At 42.7% G+C, this 9,680-nt stretch overlaps 1 long non-coding RNA gene across 1 annotated transcript in view; it reads left to right on the top strand.

Annotated features, from left to right (window-relative positions):
• The window catches only part of LOC146042664 (uncharacterized), a 21,507-nt gene extending 13,761 nt beyond the window's left edge, over positions 1-7,746 (top strand). Inside the window, exon 3 of the long non-coding RNA XR_014463966.1 lies at positions 5,691-7,746. This is a non-coding gene — a long non-coding RNA (uncharacterized LOC146042664). The remainder of the gene's footprint in view (positions 1-5,690) is intronic.
• Positions 7,747-9,680: the final 1,934 nt, after the last annotated feature.

Below are 9,680 nucleotides of genomic sequence, written 5' to 3'. Positions count from 1 at the left end.
CGTGCGCACAGACATTACAACAGAGCGCACAAAGCAGCAGTGCTCCTTTTTTGCAGTTGTGGACTCAATTATTGTGTGTTTCACCCATTAACTACATTTTGTGCTGTGTTTTGAATGTTTAAATGTTTAATATTTTGAAGTAAAGTTAACACAAATGCTGAACATCATTTTCCAGTTATATATAAGTGACGCACAAAATTTTTAATTTCCTTCCAAAGTTGCACAGCCAACATCTTTTACCGCACACAGCCTTCGTAAAATTAGAGGGAACATTGCCCAGGAGTGACGCATTTATTCATCTACATATTTGGAGGCACATTGTGGTTTCGTGTGCGTGCACCCGGGCAAACATACCTACAAGCCACCACCTGTTGGCGGAGGATGCCAGACCCCTGTCTGTGTATATGTATAAATATATATATATATATATATATATATATTAATATATAGCTTACAATACAGATTTTTAAGGTAGATGGATGAAGAAATGGTGGCACTCAAAGACTGATATAAACTGGGTAATTTTATAAAATCATATAACAGTGCATCATACTCCAACGTTTCGGGGATGCAACCTTGTTTTTTAAGGTGCAGAAGTGACAATGGTTGTCACTTTCTGCACCTTGAAAACAGGGTTGTATCCCCGAAACGTTGGAGTATGATGCACTGTTATATGCTTTTATAAAATGACCCAGTTTATATTAGTCTTTGAGTGCCGCCATTTCTTCATCCATCTACCTTAATAAATATATATATATATATATAAATATATATATATATATATATATATATATATATATATATATATATATTATATATATATATATATATATAAATAACTGATTTTTAGTGAAGAAATACCAACGTTTCGGGGTCTGCTAAACCCTGTATAAAATAAGACAAATCAAACATACCTTATATAACAGTGCTTAGGTGCGTGCAGGAGCTCCCGGTACTGGGGTGGGCAGGCGGCGTCTGACATCACTACCGGTGTGATGCGTCATGTGGGGAAACTCTCCCAGCGCCTTAGGTTGCTGGGCAGCGCTCCCGCATCTTGGGTTGCCAGGCAATGCTCCCAGTGCATGGAAGTTGCTGCCTGGGATGAAGTTTTGTGTCCCCACCCCCTTAATGGGTATCTTGGTGTGTGCGGTATATGTATAATTGGCATCACGGTGTGTGGCATATGTATAATGGGCATCATGGTGTGTGGCATATGTATAATGGGCATCATGGTGTGTGGCATATGTATAATGGGCATCATGGTGTGTGGCATATGTATAATGGGCATCACGGTCTGTGGCATATGTATAATGGGCATCACGGTCTGTGGCATATGTATATGGGCATCACGTGTGTGGCATATGTATAATGGGCATTGAAGGGTTAAGATTTAGAACCCATGTAGCATATAGGAATTTGCACGTAGACTGTTCCCATTGTGGGTAGACTGTTTTTGCATAGCTACATTTCAAGGTTACAGATAATGGGCCTGTGTGCGTTATCACTTCGGCACTGAGCTTCTGCTCCCAACCCCCCCTCTTGGAATTGCTATGCAGTGTGTTCATGTATAAACTCCTCTATAATCGAAAACCCCTCTCTCACCCATTCTCTTGTGTATAATATCTTGTATGCCTCCTGTTTAATCTGCCCAGCAACTGTTAAACAGCCAATAACAAAGTACCACACATTTGTCCACACCCATGTATCATGTCTTTTAACTTACTGTGAAACTCCTAATAAACCAGAGTGAATCTTAACCTACTACTGTGTGTTTCATGTGGAGTTTAAGTTTCATCTCTCACGGGTACCTAAGGGGCCACCAGGTCGAGGGGCTACACATTTATCCTTACAATTTGGGGGCTCGTCCGGGATTCAGCCGGCCGTCCCCTCCACGGATTGCAGCCACCTGCTGAATTTGAAGAATCTGAACTCACTCCGTGTTCCGGGAACACGTGACAAGGTAATATTTAAGTCCGGGACTTAATATTACGTAATTGTATGTAAGGAAATTTATGACGCCATAAATGTATTAGGGATACAAGGACCAGGGGTCCACGTCATAAAAAAGGACCTGGGTCCACGTAAAGGTAATTCAAGTCCGGGACTTGAGATTACGAAACAGGTATCCGGGATACCGCAATTGAACCAGGGGTTCACAGAGAAAGCCTCCTCGATCTGATCGCCTAAATATATGTATGTACATGTTTGTCTGTTAATGTTGCAAACTGTGTATTTGTTTAAACACTCAGTAGACGGATGGTAAGTGTACGTACGCTGAAGTGTTCTGTCTGCCTTACTGTATGTTTTGTATTAAGGATACTCAGTGAACGGGTGGTAAGTGTATGCCACTGAGTGCTGTTTAAAGTGATCCTAAGTAGATTTGCAAAGGTGATTTGGCTACTGAATGTAATTTTGTTTAAAGTAATTTTAAGTACAATTGCGACTTGACTTGTGACAGATATTATTGTGACTATATTGACTGACATACTGTTATATTATGGGATTATATTAGAGTAAAGAAACAGAATATTCCCCGCTTTTACCAGGAGAGACATGTAAAGAATATGTTGCCCGTGTCTCCCCCACAAGTTACTATTTCATTAACCCTTGAGTAGACAATTTAGCGGGATAGATAGGATAATTAAAAATTGTCCCAAAACAATAATAACACCAATAGGATGTATAATATATTTAAAGAAAGCATGCAAAGGACGCAGCTTTACCCAAGGAGATATGAGACTCATTGTTAATGATATAATTGACCATTACAATAAATGAGACTGGGAAAAAGTTCCACTTATCAGTGTACCCTCAGTCACACAAACAACTGTAGGTTACCCACTTAATACACAGAAGGCATAGATGCTATGTGGGATCAACTTGCTGCACATATGAATGAAGTGTTTAAAGCACGCTCATCTCTCCCCATAGCTGTAAGTTGTAAACAGAAACAGTGACAAATTTCTGGAAGAGATTCAAGAAGTGCGGGACCGAGGAAGCAGGTCTGCCGCTTCTGCATAATGATAATTTACTTGTTTCCACTTTCATTAATAATCTGCTGCCGATGTATAGCCTCGCTGTGAAGCAGAGTGTTTCAACTTAAACCTCTGATACAGTGAAGGATTTTGAAAAAACATTTGTATAAAAAGGAAGCAGCAGATTGTTTTGAAGTTAAAAGAAACACTGTCACACATCACATACCCCGTTCATACGCTTCCAAAATCAAAACAATCCTAGGAGACAGAATAAACCATTCCGTCCTCCTAGAGACAGGCTACCTCAGAGGGCTCCTGCGGGACCCCCACCCAACAGGCAGACAAGCTGCTATAACTGTGAAAGGGATAGCCATTGGGCTAGAGACTGTCCGTTCCCTTCAAACAAACCCCGACAGGTCAGTAACCCCATGCAGCCCAGCCAACACAGACCTTAAAGGGCCATGACATAGGAAAACATGAATTTACTGTAATACCTGACTGCCCAATGAATTTGCTAGGCAGAGATCTTCTCTCTGTGCTAGAAATCACAATTAGTCCATCAGAAGCAGGAAAGGGAATTGATGTTTCATCACCACACTTGCTCATGACTGACAGTTCTGACCCAAACACAGAATTAGACACTGTAAATCCTCAGATATGGTCAACAGGACCTCAGAGCAATAAACCAATTAATTGTTCAAATTGCACCCACTGTATCTGATATAAACTCACTCATCTCAGCCATCCCTGTAGATGCCGCCTACTTCTCAGTAACCGATTTGAAAAAATATATTTTTTAGCATACCTGTGGACACCCAGACACAACTGTTATTTGCATTTTCTTTTGAGGCCAGCAGTTAACATGATGCAGACTGCCACAGGAGTATATTAACTCCCCTGTTGTGTACAGCATCGTGCTCCAAGCCACAACCCCCCTGGCACCCCCCCTATGGTTCAGTCCTGCTACAGTATGCAGATGATCTGCTTATCTGTAGTTCAACAAAGGAGGCATGCCGAGAGGATGTATATCACTGTTAAACTGGCTCTGTGAATGTGGGCACAAAGTGTCAAAAAGCAAAAATGCAATGGTGCAAAAAGAATGTTGATTATTTAGGTTTTGTCTTGAAAAAGGGAGAGAGGAAAGTCAGCCCACAACGCATACAGTCTGTACTGGGTCTGGTCCGCCCAAACACTATTATTGCAGACAGTGGATTTCTGACTGTTCCTACTACGATAACATTTTGAGACAAGCCACACTCAATGACAAACCTAAACAGATACAATGGTCACAAGAAATGTTAAATGCATATGAAAGACTTAAAAATGTATGTTGATGAAAAGTCCGGCATTGACCCTCCCAAACTATGTACAACCATTTCATTTATATGCAAGGGACAAAATGTAAAACCATGGCGGGTGTGCTGACACAAGAGCATGGAGGTAAGCTGCGCCCCGTGGCATTCTTTTCCAAAGTGATGCCGGTGTCGGTCCAAGGTATGCCTGCCTGTCTTCGGGCACTGGCGGCCTGTGCAATGGTAGCTGAGATGGCAACCACACTCACCCTAGGCTCACCCACTGTTCTCCATACCACACATAATGTTGTAGCATTACTTAAAGGGCTACACACACAACACATGTCAGCCCAGCGTCTTAGTGGAGATGAGGTCCTATTGCTAGGAAGCCCCTCACTCACCATTAAGTATGCAAACGCATCCTCAGGCCCCGCACCCATTCTAAATGCACTTTTAGGACTAAAGGGCTCCCAGGATGACATTCCTGACGATCATGACTGTTCTGCATCAATAGAGTCAGAGACCTCCCCTAGACTTGACATTTCCCTTGTACCAATACCAGGTTCTGACCATGTATTTGTGGATGGTTCTTGTAGTAGACCCAATGACTCGACATATCAGGCAGGCTACGCAGTGGTACGCCTCCCAAATAACATTTTAGAAGCGAGACCCATTCCATATCAATCAGCACAAGCTGCAGAACTCATAGCGCTCACAAGAGCTTGCCAAATGTAGAAAGATAAACCTGATCACTGAACTACAAAGCTCAGCATCACAAAAAAGACTTGGATGACTGGTTATTTCCAATATTGCAGAAAAATCCTATAACAGGATTGATCTGCAAAGAGGGGAAGCCATGCATACCACAATCAAGCGCCCCATTGTTCATTGCTTACTACCATGGGGTAGGACTTTATAGCAAAAACACCACAGCTATGCTTTTAAACAAAGATTTTTACATCACAGATGCAAAAACAGTTGCACGCATACTAACACAAGAAATCATCCCTAGATGGGGATGCCCGCTCCAAATAGATAGCGACAAAGGCACTGCCTTTACAGCAAAAAATCACACAAGCTTTAGTGAAAGCTTTTTAAATAGAGAGGAAATTTCACATTCCCTATCATTCTCAAAGTTCAGGGATAGTGGAGAAAAGGATAAACTTAGGAAAGCCACAGGAGGAACATTTAATAAATGGAAACAAACCTAGCAGAAATTAGAATGACCCCCCAAAAGACTCTGGGTTATTCACCCTTTGAAATTCTGATGGGAAGACTTTTTCCCACACCTTGGGCCAAGAAACCAATGATAGTCCAGGAAGGAGATCTAGAACAGATTAGAGAAGAGTATGTTAGGTCATTCATCACCAGACTTAGTGAAATTGAACATGGTGTTATTTGTAAAAATCCTTCTAATCCACAGGAACCAACACACCCCTTCCAGGTTGGAGACAAGGTTGTTGTGAAGGTCCTCGCCAGAAATAAGAGCCCAGGAGACTTCACCTATGGTCCAGAAACAGAGATCGTAGCGGTAACAAGGACGGCTGTCCTTACAGAAGAGAGTCCAGTGTGGATACACGCATCCAGGGTAAAGAGAATCCCGAGTAACGTCCCGGATAGAGAACAGATCGAGGAAGGGGTACTAACGAGGGTAGACAACCCTGACCTCCAACAGGACGAGGTACTAACGAGGGTAGACAACCCTGACCTCCATCGTGGAGAAGAGGACCCATTCCATGATGACTCCAACTCTGGACCAGCCCCTGATATTGACCCCAATAACTTTGCTCGTTCTTGCTCTTTGCATTCCCCTTAAAGCTGAAGTAGATATAACCCAAAATGGTGAACTACTAACCCTATGGTTTAACTCATCTAACACTCATACTGCCACATTTGTACTTGATTATTTCCAGTTCCCAAAACTAGCTGATACACATAATAGAAGTAATTGTTATGTCTGTGCAAAATCCAGGCCTCATCTAGGCACTGTACCTTTAAACATCCCAGAATCCCAAGAGAATTGTTTTTTTTTCAGTTTATATAATGGTACTCGTACAAATGATAGTGAATGTGAGTTATGGAAAATGAAATATCCCATATTGTCAAAGAATTCTAACCCAGAAAACACCATTTACCCAGGTAACTACACATGTTATGTATCCAATGACACAACAGGAAGGAATTTAAGAACCTTTCCTGATGGATACTGTAGTAAATATAGACACATTGTACTTGTCAACCAGATTAAATCCCTTGGTGACATTTACTATATTTGCGGTGATATGAAGATAAGAACTAAGCTAGATACTCCTTGGCAGGGACAGTGTGCTCTAGCCAAAATTATTATGCCCTTACACATACTACCTGCAGAAATAGAGGCACCTTTGCCTGAAGACACAATTAATAGAAAGAAAAGGGAAACACCTTTAGGGAGTTTTGATCCACATGTATATATTGATGCAATTGGTGTCCCAAGAGGGGTCCCAAATGAATTTAAGGCCAGAGATCAAGTTGCGGCTGGCTTTGAATCCATCATACCCATAATCACTGCAAACAAAAATGTTGCTTGGATTAATTACATTTACTACAACCAGCAGAGATTTGTAAATGATACAAGAGATGCTTTAAAAGGCATTGCAGAACAATTAGAAGCCATATCACAAATGACATTTCAAAATTGTATGGCTCTAGATATGATATTAGCAGAGAAAGGAGGAGTTTGTGTTTATATAAGGAAAGTTGAAGGATGTTGTACATATATCCCTGACAATACAGGCCCCAATGGTAAAGTTACTCTAGCTATTAAAAAACTGGAGGATTTATCAATAGAATTGAAGAAGAATTCAGGCATCGATAACCCATGGAGCCAATGGTTTGGATGGTTTGAAAACTGGAAGCAGGCCCTTGTTCAATTAACAATCTATATATTGATTATTCTTACAATTATCTGTATTGTTGTTTTTTGTATTATACCATGTTGTAGAAAATTTGAATCCATTGCCCCTGCACACGCAAATTCCCCTGAAGGCTACAAACAATATCTTGCTAAGCACAGAAATAAGGAATTTGGTAAGAAGAATCATATCATCTAAATTCATGATTCTAAGAGGGGATTGAAGGGTTAAGATTTAGAACCCATGTAGCATATAGGAATTTGCACGTAGACTGTTCCCATTGTGGGTAGACTGTTTTTGCATAGCTACATTTCAAGGTTACAGATAATGGGCCTGTGTGCGTTATCACTTCGGCACTGAGCTTCTGCTCCCAACCCCCCCTCTTGGAATTGCTATGCAGTGTGTTCATGTATAAACTCCTCTATAATCGAAAACCCCCCTCTCTCACCCATTCTCTTGTGTATAATATCTTGTATGCCTCCTGTTTAATCTGCCCAGCAACTGTTAAACAGCCAATAACAAAGTACCACACATTTGTCCACACCCATGTATCATGTCTTTTAACTTACTGTGAAACTCCTAATAAACCAGAGTGAATCTTAACCTACTACTGTGTGTTTCATGTGGAGTTTAAGTTTCATCTCTCACGGGTACCTAAGGGGCCACCAGGTCGAGGGGCTACACATTTATCCATACAATTATCACAGTGTGTGGCATATGTATAATGGGAATTACTGTCTCCCCTCCCTGCATCCTCCACCACTTTGTGACTCCCCTGCTTGCATCCTCTGCCACTCTGCATTCCCCCTCCTACCCGGCATCCTGTGCCACCATGCCCCCCTCACACTCTGCGTCCTGTGTCACCCTGTGTAAGTCCTCCATCCCTTCGTTCTCAGCCACCCTGCATCTCCCCTCCCAGCATTCTACGCCACCCTCCGACCCCCTCCCTCCCTGCATCCTCTTCCACCCTGCCACTCTACTTTCACCCCTAGTCACCCCCTTCTCACCCTTCATTACCAACCCCTCTCACCCTGCACCAACCCCCTCTCACCCTGTGTCTTCTCATTCTGTTGCATGATGTGAACTTTAGCTTTTTTTTTTTAACTCATTCTGTGTGGCATTTTGTGAATTTTGGATTTTTCCATGTGTCATAATGTGAATATTGGCTCATACTGTGTGGCATAAGGTGTACAGGTTTTTCGATAGAAAAAAGGGCCCTCTTCTTATGGTGCATAATGTGTTCAAGGGTGGTGGCCCATACTCAAAGTCCCACAGGGTGGGGACGGGACGGACAGTTGGGGAGACCCCCCCCCCCCTCCTGTCTCTATCTCCCCAGCCCCACAGGATGCAGAATAGACCCTGTACGCATGCGCCTATTCTGCAGCCTGAGGGGCTGGGGACATAGCCAGCAGCTCAGAGAGCCACTAGCCATGCCTCCACAGCAGAAAAAAAGGGTGTGGCCTCATTGGAATAGGCCACACCCCCATATTGATAGGCCACACCCCCAAAAAACAGGCGCGCCTGCGGCGCGCAGCAACACCCCCCCCCCCCTTTAGGGCTGCTTCAAGATATTTCCCGGGCTGGTTTTAATTCCCAATCCGCCCCTGACTTCTTATTTAAACTACAGCTTCTCAGTCAAGACCAGGGCTGGGCAACACCGGCCCTCCAGATGTTGATGAACTACACATCCCAGCATGCCTTGCATCAGTTTCAGCATGGCCACATAGCAAAACAAATGCAAAGCATCCTGGGATGTGTAGTTCATTAACATCTGGAGGGCCGGTGTTGCCCAGCCCTGGTCAAGACCATCAGTTTTGCAAGGAGTAATGACATCTGAAATCAAAATAGGGGGGTCACCTGCATATTTTGTCTGGACCAACACTAATTGAAAAGCTGGAAAAGTGGGCCCATTTATCATGCGATCAGGTGGAATATTACAGCCCAGAATGAAGGTCAACATGCAATAGGTCGACCACTGAAAGGTCCACATGCATCAAGGTTAACATGTCTGAAGGTTGACATGGGGTTAGGTCGACAGGAACATAAGGTCGGCACATACATTAGGTCGACTTGGGCCAGGTCGTCAGTCAAAAGCCACAAATTGATATTGAGCGCTGATTGTATATTCCATACTGCTGCTGGACCTGAAGGGGTATTACCAAACCCCTTACATTCACAAAGACCAAGGAAAAAAGATAGGAACAGCGCTGTACTGAATATATAAAATGTAATATATAAAATACATTAAACACACTATTATGGCCAATATAGACAGACAAGACGCACAAACACAGGACACAAGAACTCCCCCTCAATACTGGTGCTGGTTAGTTTTGTAGTTAGGCATGTAATTGCGGACTTTTGCTCATAAACAAAGCCAGTTAGCAGGCTTAGTATCTGAGTTCAAGTCCCCACAAATATGTGCACATTTATTATTGTATACTTATTGTAATCCAGGGGTCATGTGAGCGGCTTGCAGACAGCGGCAAATTTCTCCGACCGTTAGCACTCGGTCATAT

This window comes from Crinia signifera, chromosome 19 (assembly GCF_055691185.1).
Source record: "Crinia signifera chromosome 19, ASM5569118v1, whole genome shotgun sequence".
In the NCBI taxonomy this organism is placed as follows: Eukaryota; Metazoa; Chordata; class Amphibia; order Anura; family Myobatrachidae; genus Crinia; species Crinia signifera.
Note: the sequence above shows the minus strand (reverse complement) of the source record. Positions and strands in the feature narration are given on the sequence as shown.